The 15137-nt window shown below is 43.7% G+C and overlaps 1 protein-coding gene across 3 annotated transcripts in view; it reads right to left on the minus strand.

Moving 5' to 3' along the window:
* ZHX3 (zinc fingers and homeoboxes 3) overlaps nt 1-15137 on the minus strand; it is a 74386-nt gene that overhangs the window by 35182 nt on the left and 24067 nt on the right. For 2 of the 3 annotated variants that reach the window (XM_090020959.1, XM_090020960.1), the window contains exon 2: nt 10884-10989. The exons of the other annotated variant lie outside the window; for it this stretch is intronic. The gene's annotated coding sequence lies outside the window, so the exon portion shown is untranslated. The remainder of the gene's footprint in view (nt 1-10883; nt 10990-15137) is intronic. 3 annotated transcript variants of the gene reach the window in all.

The following is a 15137-nucleotide window of genomic DNA, read 5'->3' on the forward strand; positions in this document are numbered from 1 at the left end:
AAGTCTCTGATATGGGCCCTAGGTTCAGCATAAATATCAAGGGGTACCTATACACATGCTTAACATCTACTCTGCAGCATGCTAATTGGCACATGTTGGAGCAGACTTGATTAATCAAATCTGCTGGAGCTTGTTAATTAACACGCTCCAGCAGCCTCCACCTCATGTCTATTCAGTGTACCCTCCTGAATACACATGATGCTGTGGGTGTTTTAATTGGAGTGGCTCTTTGGGCCACTCTAAAGCATCCTACCCTCACCACTCCAACCCTAAATGTCTTAGGAGAAAATGTAGGCAAAACTGTACCAAAAAGATATAATTATTTTGCTATGTACAGTTCCTTCACCAAATTCTGGCCTAAAGAAAGGCAATTCTTTTTAGCTACTTGGAACCATGGTTTCATTTCTAATCAGAAGAGGGAAGAATTTTGAATCTGTCTCCCATCCCTCCTGCCCCTCCCTCCACCAGGGCTTACTTGCTTGGCAGTGGCAAACACTGATAAAAGCAGCTGCACCCCAAGTAGCTTGTGGGATTGGGGTTGAAAGAGCTGGCAGGTGGGTGGTGGGGAGCCAAGGGGCTGCCTATCACGGAGTGGGAAACTACGAGCAGCCGTGTACTCGCTGGCGCCCCCCTGCCGTGTCAATTAGGCAATCCAGCACCCTCAACTCGCCCGCCACGTCTTTGATCTTAGGTTCAGTATGGGAGGCTGCCTACTTGCACCTATGACACCGTGCTGGTATTACCTCCGTTCCAAATGGGGTGCTCTCACCCCAGCCTTATGGGCAGTGCACGCCTCCGACCTCCCCTTATAGCACGCCCCAAGCCTCGCCGCTCTTCCTGGACATTGTCTGGTCCTGCGCCCTACTGGCGCCACTTGGGCTGCCTACAACCAGCGCCCCTTCTCTGGCGCCCCTGGGCCTAACCCGCAACCAGCGCCCCTGGGCCCCTAACCTGCAATCCGCGCCCCTTCTCTGGCGCGCCCCCCCCCCAGGCTTGGCCCCCTTACCTGGATTAACTCTCTATATCAACTGGGCTCAGGCAGCCTAAGCCATACCTGCCCCCTTCTGAGTCATGTCAATGGTGACCATCCAATTGGGCTCAGGCGGCCTAAACCTTACCTGGCCCCTGCTGACCCCTGCCAACGATGGCTGTCCAACTAAGTGTGTCCCGGTAGGCTCAGGCGGCCGGAGCCCTACCTGGCCCCTTCAAAGTCCTGTCAATGATGACCCTGACAAAGTGTGTCCTGTAAGGCTCAGGCGACTGGAGCCTTACCTGGCCCCTCTGGTTCCTAGGGCTCCCCTGCTGGTACGGGGACCCTCCAGACCACTCTTTAGCCTGCACCTGTCTTGGGTGCCTGTCAATGAAACCTGCCGCCCGCCTAGGGGTGGCTTGATCTAGTACGTGGCCCACCTAGGGCCTCTGCCGCGCCTCCCGCACCTGTTGCCCCCCTGTGGGGCCTTTGCCGTGCCTTCTGCGCCCGTTGCCCCCTCTGGGGCCTTTGCTGCGCCTCTCGCGCCCGTTGCCCCCCCTCTGGGGCCTTTGCCGCGCCTCTCGCGCCCGTTGCCCCCCCTCTGGGGCCTCTGCCGCGCCTCTGGCGCAAACTGCTGTGCCCCACTGAGCACCACTCGCTGTGCCCCACTGAGCACCGGGAACCCCCAAGCTGCTGGGGAGCCCCCGTGAGGCCTCCTCTCACCCCTACAGCCTCACCCGGTCCTCCGGTGTAACGATAAGTAAACCAAAGAGTCAGCCAGCTGGCTATAACATCACATAAGCACCAGGCTTATAATATAAACCCCACACAATGCTGACTCTCACCCATATGTCTGTCCGGGCTCTCTCTCTCCCCTCGCATCATTGCAGCCAGTCAAACCGCCACCATTGACTCTGCTGCTCAGCTCTCCCGCAGAGCTGTGGCTCCTGCGGCTGCCAGAGGGGAACTGCTCCTAGGCTCCAGCCTGGGCTGTTTATAAAGGGCCCAGCCCTGCCCCCCTTCCGGTCACCTGACCGGCTGGTTACCACAGCAACCCGCAGCTGCACTGCCCTGCTGATTGACAGCTCTCCTTCTCCTCTAAGGCACAGGACACCTCAGTGCCCCTGTGACACTGCCGGAGTGCAAAAAATAGACCAGTGTGTGGGGAGGAGGGAGTGAAAAGAGCAGCCCCAGGGTTGGGGCCAGTGGCTGGGTTTTCCCAGCCCTGAAGCTGCGCAGGGGAAGTCAACACATGTTCCATGCACCAGTTTGACCTAAATCAAATGCGTCTGATACTACATAGATCCAGGTTGTTTGTTTTTTTTAAATCAACTTTTAGACTGGTTTGTGTGCATGTAACTTCTGTACAGTTACAGGTTTAGACTGATTGCTGGTCACTGGGACCAGGTCTGTAAATGTAAGATCAGCTTCGGGATGAGCCAAGTTTAAATTGGGTGGCCATTTTTAACCTGATTTAACCTCTCAAAATGTCTGTACTTAGCCTAAGAGCTTAAGTTAATTTCATTCTTCAGCTGCATGTCCATTCACAAACATAAACATTCAGAGAAGTGCTACATTAAGTGCCAGTGTCACTAACAACTATGCATCAAACTTGATCATTTGCGTAAGCCTTTACTGTAAATATGTAAAACTAGCCGATTTGCAGGGGTGTTGGTTGTAGCAACCAACCAAGACTCATAACAAATGCAGATGCTCCTTCTGCCAGAAGAAGTGTGTTTGTACCCAAAAGCTTGCAAAGAAGAATTTTTTCCAACTATTTTAATTGGTCTAATAAAAGATACCAGATTTACCCGAAGAACCTTTGTATGCCTGTAGCCTATTTCCATGCATGCTTGACTGTGCGAGGCACAGAGATAGAGATTCTGGTACATACACGCACAGATTAGTTTTATAACTACACAGAGTTTTTTTGTTTGGTTGGTTGGTTTTAAAGGAGGGGTGCGGCTTTATAAATGCATTTCTTTCATGCCTTTATGGTACTGAAAAGGTAAACAATTTTTAATACCATAGGAAAGAGTGCCTGGAACCTACCACTAGGCAGCAAAACAACTCCAAAAGGCCACTCAGAAATCAGAAATAGAAAATGTCATTTTGAGGCTGCTGGCTGCTAAAAGGATATTAAACTTGAGGAAAGTCTTTAAGCCTCAATCTGGATTTAAAAAGGCAGTAGGCATTAAAAAAATGTTACAATAGGTAAAGACCAAAACAGTTCATGTAGATATCTTCACCCTCTGCCAAAAGACAGACAGACATGATTTGTTTGGAAAGAACCAGGTAAGTGACCTTTTATGTTTTACATTAATATAAAATACACAGGGGAAAGTCAAAATGACCAAGGTGGGTCTTGCCAAGAAACTTTCACCATGTTCTAAATGTTATGCCACACTGGCAGTTCAACAAACTTTTTTTCATTTGAGCTATTTAAGTTTTTACATTATTGCAACTGACAGGTCTGCTTTGTTGGGAAAATTTCCTCTCTGCTGGTTGGAAAAGTCGGAGCACATGCACCTTTACTGGATGTGCAAATACGAAGTCAGACAAAAATAGAAAGGTGTATAACACCTTGTGGTCAGCTCTGGGAACAACTTTGCCATTGTATGTGGATGGTTACCACTACCTGCTTGACAAATAATGAACTTAATTAGCCCCAAACCCAAACCATAATCTTTTAAAATATCAAGATTATTTTCCTTAAAAAATACAAAACAAAACATGAATTAAAAAGAGAAAGGAAGAGCAAAGGTACCCCTTCTTGATTTTGCTGTCCAAAGTTAGTTTTTAAAAACTAATCTAAAATTAATAAAAAGTGACTTGCAAAACAGAGGTATTTTCAGAACTCTAACCTTTTGTAAGGACACTCTTTTCAGTTATTTGTGTCATTCTTCTTAGGCTATAGACAGAGGAGCAAGTTATTCCAGGGTAAAGGAAAGGGACCACTTACCCTGAATCAGTTAACACCAGGTAGCTGTTTTCTGCATCGTTTCTAGAGTGTGGTTAGTGGAACCTAACCTGGGGTAATTTACCCCTGATTGAAACAGGGCTAAGTTACCACAGTTTAGTTTACCACACGAGTTACCACAGACCAGCTAACACATACTGTATGGGTACCTTGACCATTTAGGATTCAAAATCTACTTTCTGTTGAAGGTTTGTGCATCTGTATTAGTCTGCATCTGAAAAAAAACGTTTCCTGCACTGTAAGAAGCCAGTGCATCCCCCACTATTTAAAAAACAAACAAACAAAAAAACCCCTAGCCTTTTAATATTGGAAAGGATGGAGCTGTTTAACAAGTGGCAATAGTGGTTAGCAGCCAAGTAACTGAATTCACTGGTCCCACCTGCGTGTCATGCCTGCTTACAAGGAGAGCACCCAATCACACTTGCTTGTTCCCACAAGTTGAGACAAAGAGAAACATTCTGGGTTTCAGCTCAAACCACTTTAGTCAGGGCTTTGAGTCACAAGGGTCCAACTTAGACACTGAAAATCCATGTGCTTTTAATGTCTTGCTTTTAGCTATCTTGCGGGTTAATAAGTATGACTCATTCAGTCTCTCTCAAGAACTACTGAACAACTTCCACAGAAATGCCTCATGATAAAGAGACTAAGTGGGAGCCCACCAGCTTGCCAATGCTTTGCCTAAGGATCATGCTACAAGACAAAGCACTGAAAATGAACTTGAAATCAACTGTGTCACAATTTCCTGGCTTCAAAATCTAACTCCCACTTGGGTAGTACAATAGTATCCAGAGGCTTCAACTGAAATCTGGACTCCACCATGCTAGGTTACTGTATATAGAGTTTGTAAGTCTGACCCTGTCCTAAAGAACAAACAGGTTAAAAAAACAACACAAAGGGTGGAGGGAGAAGTGGACAAGCAATACAAAAATCCAAGGTCATGTAGGTTAGTGATGCAGCCAGGATTTCAGACTCCAAGTCTCTTGACACTTAATCCAATGGCTCATCTACCATACTGTGCCACTTGTTTCTTCTTGCTGTGCTGACCTCTTCTTCAGCAATACCTCACAGTCAAGGATGACTGTCTCCCATGATCGTCTTAGCTGTGTGTCTGAAGATGGCAGAGGCCTACCCAGGACTGACACACGCTACTGCAGCTTAGACACATGTTGGGGTGGATGGCTCTGTCAGCTTAAAACAGAGTCATGAGGTGTTCATTCATTCCAACAGGGAACACGCTGAGTTGGTTTATGAGTTCATTCTTAATGGCAAAACCAACTCTGTGAAGTCAGCATTCTCCTTCCTGTTTACCCTTCCAGAAGAAGGCATAGCCACCTCCATGTTCTTTGGGCTGCCCATCTCCTGCTTGCCAGGTCTCACTCAGTGCAGCTACATCAATGTCGTGTCACTTGAGCTTGCAGGCCACAATTGCATTGCAGCACTCTGGGCATTCACTATTAGGGATGTCTATGAGGATCCTGATTTTCCAGGTCCTGAAAATAACAGTATGTTTTTGCTGGTATTTTTATGTTCAATAAAGGTGATCCCACTTGATACAGTTATCCAATCAGGAAGAAATAGAAAATACTGTATTAGACTAGCTATGTTTAAGTCATCTTTTGTAGACTCATCCCCATGTGGGATGAGCAGAGAGGATCCTGAAGAGGGCTGCTCAATCTATTACAGCTGCCAAATCTCACTTCGGTCTAGTCAAAGTGCTAGATGACCTTCTTGTAACTGCTGCCTTCATGCCAGTTCATGACTAGGAGCTTCCAGACCTCACAATCCTGCTCCTGTCATTATTAGCTTGTTGCCAAGGACTTAAGAAATGTGCTAGAAAACCTGTTTTCATGGAAAACATCTGTGCATGACTTATTTCATTATGGAGAAGCTGCTGCACATCAGCTTCCACACAGCTCTTGACAAAACAGGACCTTGATCCATTGGTCAGGAAGACCAAGACACCTGGGGATCTTGTTCCACTGCAGCCTTCAACCCCCTCTGCAGCCATTGAGATTCTAACATCATCTTCCATCTGCTCCACCCTTGAGGACTTGTAGACCCATGCCTGTTCTCGCCATGTCACAGCACCAAAGGATATATGTGGCTTTTTGGAAGAGAAGGTATTGCCATCTGCTTGTTGGCTCAGTACAGGGTAGGGCCATGGGGCCCGCTAGCCCTGTGCCTGACCAGACTGAGCCATGAGAGCATGAGTGCAGTTGATCTAGTCATGCCACAAGAGTTGCCCGATTATTTCCTGCCATGACTTGATATTGGATGGTACTTTACTCAGGAGGTGTTCAGTTTCACTGCAGCTCGCCTTTGTACCAGGATTGGTCCTTCTTCTGTGGCTCCTACTTCTCCTACACCCTGACCATGCACCACCCTGACGTTATAGAAGAGGAAATTGAGATTGAAGATGAGGACTCTTTATCCTCAAAGTTTCAAGAGCAGGTTGGACAGACATGTGAACAGGGGACTGGACTAGATTATCTTGTGAGGTCCCTTCCACCCTTATTTTCCTATGATGATTTAATTTGCCTATGGAGTAGATTTGTATTCATATGGAAAGCTTATTAAAACTGATCTTGAAAAGATTAAATTAATCTCATTAACACTGGCATAATTCATTATTAAATTCTACCTATAGTTTTGCATGCATCAGGGAATTTCACCCCATGCTTTGTCTTTGTGTAGACGATGAATACATAAAACATTGTATATATTTGAGAGGACTTTAATATTTAGTGAATTTAAAAATGCTTTTTGCAATTAAAGCTGAAGTAAGGACAGTGCCTAAAGGCTTTTTTTCCCTGTGCCTCACTATCATTCATTATTTAAAAGATTAAAAAGAGAGAAATTGACTCTAAATCAATAGAAAAATATCCCATTCATTCCCTAAGTCCAACACTCAGAATTCTACAACTTTCTTGTTCAGTAAATAATTCTTGTTCCCTTTTAGAGCTTAAATTAAATAACATGTGTAGATCTGTTTGTTTTGGGCAGAATAAAGGAAAAACCTTGTCTTGTATTTGAGTAAATATGGTACTATTATTATTATTTAGAAAAAACAAAACCCCTACAAGCTTTGGGCACATTTTAGACTAAAATAATTAAGTACATTGTCTATCATTAAAGTGCTGCCAAAAGCAGCATGTGCTCAGTAATGGAAACCAACTATGAAGCTGATCAAATGCATCCAACACTTAGCACATGGCCTACCCTGAGCAAATATACTGATAGAAACATACCACAAGGGTAGGTTAGTGCACCCCATCTGAATAATACATGTGGCTGTGCCCATTGCACTCAGTCCCCCTCTGTGCCAACTCTTTCAAATCATCGTGAGCTACTACATTGCATAAATTTCACTTCCACAGCCGAGCTGTGCCTTTCCCATGTCCATTGATTCCTGTTTCTTCACCTGCCCTAAGTGTCTGGCAAACATCACCTAATAAGGACCTGGCCAGTTCACCCAGAATCCCTCTGTTGCCCCCTCTGTCACATACTATTAGTGTGGTCCCACAGTGCGTAAGTTGCAACCTAATCCAATTGCAATTTAAACCTACACCTCATCTGCATACAATTTTTTTGGAGATCCCAGGACTCATGACAAGAACACCTGTTTCCAGTTGTGAGGGCTAATTAGCACATGGATCCTTTGTGGGGGGTATCTGGGGGTATCAATACCCATATTGAGCAGTATTGAGCTGTGGGGTCATCATGGCTTGAAATGCTGACATCTGAATCACATCTGAATGGCTTTTAAATACTCCCTTTTAGGTGAAATATCACTACTGCTCTTCTCGGTTTAATTACACTCAAACTTCTAGGTCCTTGTTGCACAGTAAGTTTAGGCAGTTTCTGGAGCTCATAACCTCTGGACTGGCTGCATATTAAAATCCTTAGGTGGCTTAAAGCACTTGTTATTTGTCTTAAAGTTACGCCACTCCAGGGGAAGGATTATCTCTAATCTGCCTAATTTTGCTCCTGTTCCATTAAGGTATGACCACACTCTTCAGCTATTCCACCTAAATTGAAGCCCTCCAGTATCCCAGAATGCAGCAGCCCCCTCCTGAGTCAGGGCAAGTGGGGATGCTGGGGCACAGTAGGGTCAGGCATGGGACCTTGCCCCCCCCAGGGACATCAGGCAGAGTGAGTGCTGTAGCCCTACAGTGCCCAGTAGCTACAGTGCCTCCCGTTGCTGTCTGGACTAGCTTGCTCCTGTGGTGTGGGGGTAGAGGCTAGGGGGGAGCTCCTGGAAAGAAAAAAATAAAAGGTTTGGGCCCCTCAGCGCTCAGGTGGTACCTGGTCAGGTGGCAGCCCAGCCAGCAGTGGCATGGGGGGTAAGCTCTGGAGAAAAACACGGCTGGGCCCCTTTTTACATAGGCTCTTAGTCCTGTTCCTGCTACCAAGCCTCTGGTGGCTAGACATAGCTGTGCAGGTGAAGGACAGTCAGAGATAGCTTTCACCTTGAAGGTATGACTGTGTTCTACTAAGCCAATTACACTTGTATAGATTACAGCATAAAGTGCAACAAGGCCCTTATCCACCTGGAATATTTTGCATTTAGAATAGGAAAATTGAACCAGCACTGGTCAGACTAATGGACAGCCACAAGCAAGAAACAGAATAAACCACACAAAGATAAAACAAACACAACTCCATAGCTCTCACTGCCACAGGGGTTGAAGCAGAGATTAAAGACTACTTCCACACTGAATTCTACACATTACACTTTTTTCAGAGTCCAGCTGTGCATTTTTAAGCCCTGTTCCTAGGAACAGCTGTTGAAAACTAAGTTTTACTGTTCAAAGGAATGATCACAGAGCCTGGAAATCTTTTTTTAATACATCTTGCAAACACAGTGAGCTAAGTACAGAAAGGAATGTATTTAAAAACCAGAGTAGGGGAGAATTAGCTCAAACAAAACTAAAACAAAAGCAACCCTTCAAGCTCCATAAGCTAATAAGCCTTGTTGCACACTTCTGATCCAACAGCATAACAAAGCAGGCTGATGATACCCATGCTAGCATAATCCCTGTAAAGCAGAAAGGAAACGAAAAATAACAACTCCTTTTCCAGAGAAAGCAGCAACTGAGTTTTAAGAGCAGAGACACTGGTTGTTTATTTCCTTAAGGCAGCTTAAATACCAGAAACCATCCATATGCCAAAGCAGGCTTGTTAGCATACAGAAAGAATCACACAGGTTGTTCTAATGCTTCAGCTCTCTTTGCATTTAAATCCTTGAATAAATTAACTGCACTAATTCCACTCAGTTCATAACAATTTTTCACACATCATCCAAATAGGTTTTTATTACTAAGTGGGAAAAAAAAAACTAGAGGCGTAAATTTGGCATTTCCCCTCAGAGGTTCTACTGCAAACACTTCATTGCCGCAGGCCAAAGCCTGGTGGAGTTAAGCTACAAACAGAAATTTACCCCAAATCTACTGCCAACTCCATTGCTCACAACTGTTGGACAATTCAAAGTGCTGTGCACAGGAGTACCAATGTTCTCTGCCTTTGGCAGGATTTCTAGGGCAACGTGTTTGGGGATTTGACAGACAGACAACACATCAAAATCTTTCGAGTCTTGTCTAGCAAAGCTCACAGGGAACTGTTCAAAGGATTTAGATACGTTCCAATAAATTCACTAACACTTACCTGCTAGAGGGGCCATTCTGTTATCTTCAGTGCAGTAAAACTAATCTCTCTTTCCCTTGCCTAGGTAGAAAAGTTGCCAGAAAAGCTAGTGTTTTATTAAATACTATCTAGTTATAGTGCTCCTAATGAGGACACAGATCCCTGTCGTAGGGTAAAAACTTACACAGGACTTGAAAGTCCCCAACTTCTATTTGAGATCATCATTTGTCATGCAAATGAGACTGGGATGAAGAAATTTGTCATGCAAATGAGACTGGGGTGAAGAAATTAGGGTGCTGGTATACATTTGCTTGTAAAAAATTGTGGTTAAAAAAAATAAAGAATCTGTTTTTTATGAATAAGGTAGATTCTTCTTTGCTTTGGCTTCAGTCTGTTGCCAAAAGCTCTGAAACACCAGGATAGAAAAACCAAGCACAATTACTGGGACATGTCTCTTATCTGTATGTTAGCAGAAGCCAAGAGGAACATGCATTACTTTTTTTAAGCATTTTTGGCAGCACTAATTAACTCCTACAGACCCTTTGCAAGATGGCAGGAGACTTACTATATTATAAGGTCTAGGGGGTATTTTGGATAAGATGAAGTAGGGCATGGAAATGAAAGGGACTGACCCTTACATGGTTGTGGCAAAAACTAATCCAGAGACCTTCCAGTCATTTCCTCAAAACACCTGCGAGACCTCATTTTCAACTTTATGCCTTTGTTGGAACCCAACAAGGGGATGGAGCATCTGCACTTAGACATCTGGATCCCAACCCTACATTTGCCATTTCAATACTGGCACAATTTCAGGCTAAAACCAGCTTCTTTCTCAAAGGCCCATTGAAAGCATAACCAGTGAGGCTGGGTAGTAATGCTGTGTTGTGCTGCCACGGAGCTCAATGCAGTATTATTTCCCTCGGTGCTGGCCAGAGGGTATACCACCATCTGATGAGGCAGGAAGTGGGTTGCACAGGCTTTTTGAGCCATTGGACTACGTTAGGTTTTGAGGGAACTTCTCAACCAGACTGTGACCTTCAAGTAGGATCACTGCAGCCACCTCTTCTCTCCTCCAACCCCCGACATTCATTGTCCTTCTTCCCAGAGCTTCAGAACAATTACTTGGGCTAGTCATTGGTCCCATGGGTTTAATATCTGGCCCTTCATACCCATTTAACAACTCTCTCATGCAACTCAGTAACATGAACTAAAAATGCCACATTCCTGTTCTACACATTTTTTTTTTTTTTTTTACACACAAACTGTAAAATACCAAATACTGCTGCTTACCCACAACACTTTACAGTTGCTTAATGTATCATTTTTTAGTTCTTCCTCTGTACTTGTATGCATCTTTAGCGTCATTAGTCACTTCAGCTGCAGCTAAGTTTCAGATCTGTAACAGAAAAATATAAGACCCCCTACTATTAGGGTTTCCAAGGGAAAGGAGATTCCAATACTAAAAACAAAAAACCACCCTGAATTTGTGTTTATATACCAAGTAACTTCATTCAGCCCACCTTTGATGATGTCTAAGCAACATACAGTAAACCTGCACAGAAACGTCCACAAATTGCAGCTTTGTGTAATAAAGAGATTTAAGTATTATTTCATAAAATAAATGAACTGCTGAGCCCTCAGCTAGACACCCTGGTTTGCACAACTGTGAACAGCAGGATGAATAAGTAGAGGGAAAAGAAAATACTTCAGTTACAGAGATCTGCTCATGGTGTCAGCAACCATTTATTTGGTTTGCTTGCTAAAGTGGCTGAGAATCATAAACCTCAGCTAGCCGGGGGTTGGATACGCAGTTATTACATACTTGACCACCACGGCTGCATTGGGAAGCTATATATATAAACCCACAGTTTTATGTTTAGCTACGTGCTTCCTTGCCCTCCTCCGTTTTCTTCAGCAGCTCCATTTGCTCATTCCTTCAGCAGCTCTGGTCTCCATTTGCTCAAATCCCATCCCCCCCACTCAAACAGCAAAATCAGGCCTAGATATTTCATAATTTCTAAATGCAATCTTATGAAAGGAAAAAACAGCGAAGTCAATGACTGGGACTAAATTCAGAAACAGATAACATTACATGTAAAAAAAAAGTTGCCTGGGAAAAGTGCGCTGAAGTTATAACAAGAATGGGAAACTAGAGTCGCACTAATATCTTCAAGTTAAGGAAAATTCACATCTATTAGATGTTCCTTGCTACAGGTTAGCTAGTGGCACACGTCCCCTGCCTCACCTTGTTGGAAGTTGTAACAGTAAACCCTAGCAAAATAATCATCTACTGCAAACCAAGTACTCCTATCTTCTTCAGCAGGCATGCTCCCAGCCAAAATCCTTTACCTCTTCTGTGTGGTTTACATTGCCTCTTTCAGCACAGAATCTTCTGCAGATAAACTTTCTAGCTACTTCTGTACTACACACCTAGTAATTTGTCTGAAGTCTAACATTCATTTTTTCTAACAAGATGACTATATAGAAACGTGCATCAGACTGGAAAAAGGCTCTTCCCCCACATCGTAGGTTAGAAGCTTGCACTAGAATCCCCCGTATCACCTGAAAACAAACATCACATAATATTAAAAGTTGTGTATAGATCTGCCCTGGCAGAATATGGTTATTTGTAAAATGCTCTATGGATTTTGCTCACAATTTTTCACAAATGAAACATTGGATGAACTCAGGACACTTCCCCTTGGAAGGAATGCTTTCACGCATAGCACTTTTCATGTTAAATACAGGAAAAAAATATTGTGGAAGCTTACCAACTGAACTGAGACACATATGCTTGACACCTCTTCTTTTATCAACTTGATGTTTCTGATCCTTAAAGAAAACTTTTTTCTCTAGTGCAGAAGCTGTATGGGTAGTCCTGCATTCACATGGGTCTAGCTTGGACTTGGAAGTTACTTTCACAAGTTCTAAAGCCCCCTCTGCCCTCACACCCACTTGCATGGTTTCAATGACTGTCGTCAACTATCATAGCAAAAAGCAGCTTATGGTGCCATAGAAGCCTTCATGAAGGCACAAGTTTCCTGAGCTGTACTTCATAAACTTAATTTTTCAAAAGGTTTGCAGGCACAAGCCTACATTACATGATAACACACTCGCATGAAAGTGAGCATGATACTTCTGAATTCTGCCCTTTAAACTTAAGCCAAGTGTTTCTCCTACATGCATTTAAAAAAAAAAATGTTTATTTTTAACCAGATACATTTCAATACACACTGGAAATAACCCAAAAGTGAATGCCAGGGCCTTGATAAAACAGGTAACAAAGTTTTATACACCAGGGAAAGTTTAATGCATCATTAAGAAACTGCTGATTAAGTGGTTTTTACTCCAGTAGCCTGTGTAAAGGTCCTGCAACATCAGAATTTTTGTACATTGCTTATCTGTTGTTCTTTCTGGGGTAGCAGCTATTAAAATAGATCAGTTTTGAAACTCATATTCACAGTTTTTCACTCCCAGTTTATTCTGCATAAATCGTGGTACCAGTTTGGGTCTAATCCAACTCATTTATTTTTGGAGAATAACCAAATAGTCCAAGTCATGATGATTTTGAATACCATGATTTGGGCTGCCTATATAAACAAAAGGAGTGCGATTGCCAGAGGGTGCAGGACTTTAAAAAAAATTGAAAATACAAGCAAGTCAAGTTAAAGGGCACTGAAAATTTTAATTTTAGCAACCAAAAAGTGCTAGTGAGTTCTAAAAATCTGGAGTGGAAGGTTACAGATTTGTCCGTGTGAACCTCAACTAAATTTCCTTGCGTGAGAGAGAAAGAGGAGGTGGGGCACAAATAGGTTCTGAAACATTAAACCAGAGGTTTTGAATTTGTCACCTGAATCTTAATACACCATCAAAAACTAAGGTCATTAGTTTAGCATCTAGGCAACAATGTCTTTTTAGGGGTTTTTTGTGGGGTTTTTTTACAGTGTTCGGTCAGACTCTCATTTACTACTAATCAGTGTACACTGACAGGCCAAAAAAAGCCTATGTAGGAAAGAAAAGTACAGTTTGATCTGATACGCTGTAAATATGCTGAGGAGGTAAGATAACAGCCTCTCCAAGACCCACTCCGCAGGAGACCAAGCTGTTAAAGAAGGAAGTGACACTTACAAAAAGAAACAATTTAATTGTCGGAAGGCCTCCAAAAAGGAATTCTCACAGTGCACATAACTTTCTTCTTGCTGAGAAATATTTTCAGGACTGTGGAGCAGCTACTGTCAGCACACACTGGCAAATATTCCACCTCTGAGAAGGAAACCAGAAAGTAGCTTTTTAGTTCAGGTTATAACATACTAATTTGGAAGAAAGGAAGCTGCTCTTTTTCCTGATATCCCCAACAATAAAGGGGGTGGTTTGTTTGAAAGGCTTTTTAATCCCCGGCAAGTACTCAATCACTCTAGTCCAAGGATGCTGTCATTTGTAGCAGCTCCTAGTTACAGGCTTAGCAATGATGATCTAGAACTTGGGTTGGCTTGCTTAGCTGTGCCCAGTGCTGTAGCAAGGAAATTTGGCACCTCGGGCAAAGCCCGCAGCAGCAGCCCACCCTTGCCCCATGCACAGATCTGGGGGGCACATGCCTTCCCATGCTTGCCTATGAGTGCGAGCAGCAGTGGGTGCCACCCTTCCTCCATCCCTGTGCCCACCAAATGAGCTACTCATGGCTCCATCCTGCACCTTACGCCTGCTGGGCAGCGCTTGTTGGCACCCCTTCACTGCAGTTTCCAGGGCTGTTGCCCCGCTCACCCCCTGCCCCCTTGCTATAGCACTGAGTATGCCTCTGGACTTGACTAATATGTGCCCTTTCCACGCCAGAAAGCTGGACTTCCAGTGGTGACTGCACTAGCACCATTTTAGTCAGACCAAAGCAGGGAGAGGGAAGGATTTCACTGCATACACATTACTTATTAAGCCAGGGCTTCCTAATCAAGTGCACATTGTTCAATACATAAGTGGCTTGATTTTTCCAGAGGTCTTGGTCACTAGTTCTTTCGACTCAGGAAGACCTGTCTGGGTTTTAGGCCATTTAGGAGAAAAACAAGGAAAAAAAAAGGATTCATCTAGAGTGTCTGACTAGGAAATGAAGGCCCCCAACTTTAACTACGCAAATTAGACATATTAGCTGAAGCAAGCAAAGTCCACATTTTGTAGATACAGTTTAGCATGAGGTATGACCTGTAGCCACCTATCAAGAACTCCTATTTAAATACTGAATAACACATTTGATTTAATCATGTTTCAGAGCGCCAGGCAAAAATAATAATTTAAACATTTTCAAAATGTTAGATTGTTTCTCCATTTTCATTCCTAGCAAGAGAAGTGAGGGGCTTAAGGTGGAAAGGGATCAGCTCCTGTGCCTCAAACCATTTTAATGGGATTAGTTGCTCTGCTCTGGAAGCTCTTGCTCATATTCCCAGGGGCAGCACTGCGATATGTCGACAGCTAAAAGAGAACTCTCTCTCACGACATACCAGCAGGGCCATTGGAGATGTTCCTTTTTGTTCTCGGACAATGAGTATGAGTCCTCTA

The sequence above is a fragment of the Crocodylus siamensis genome, chromosome 10 (assembly GCF_052110815.1).
Source record: "Crocodylus siamensis isolate JL-2025a chromosome 10, ASM5211081v1, whole genome shotgun sequence".
Classification (NCBI taxonomy): Eukaryota; Metazoa; Chordata; order Crocodylia; family Crocodylidae; genus Crocodylus; species Crocodylus siamensis.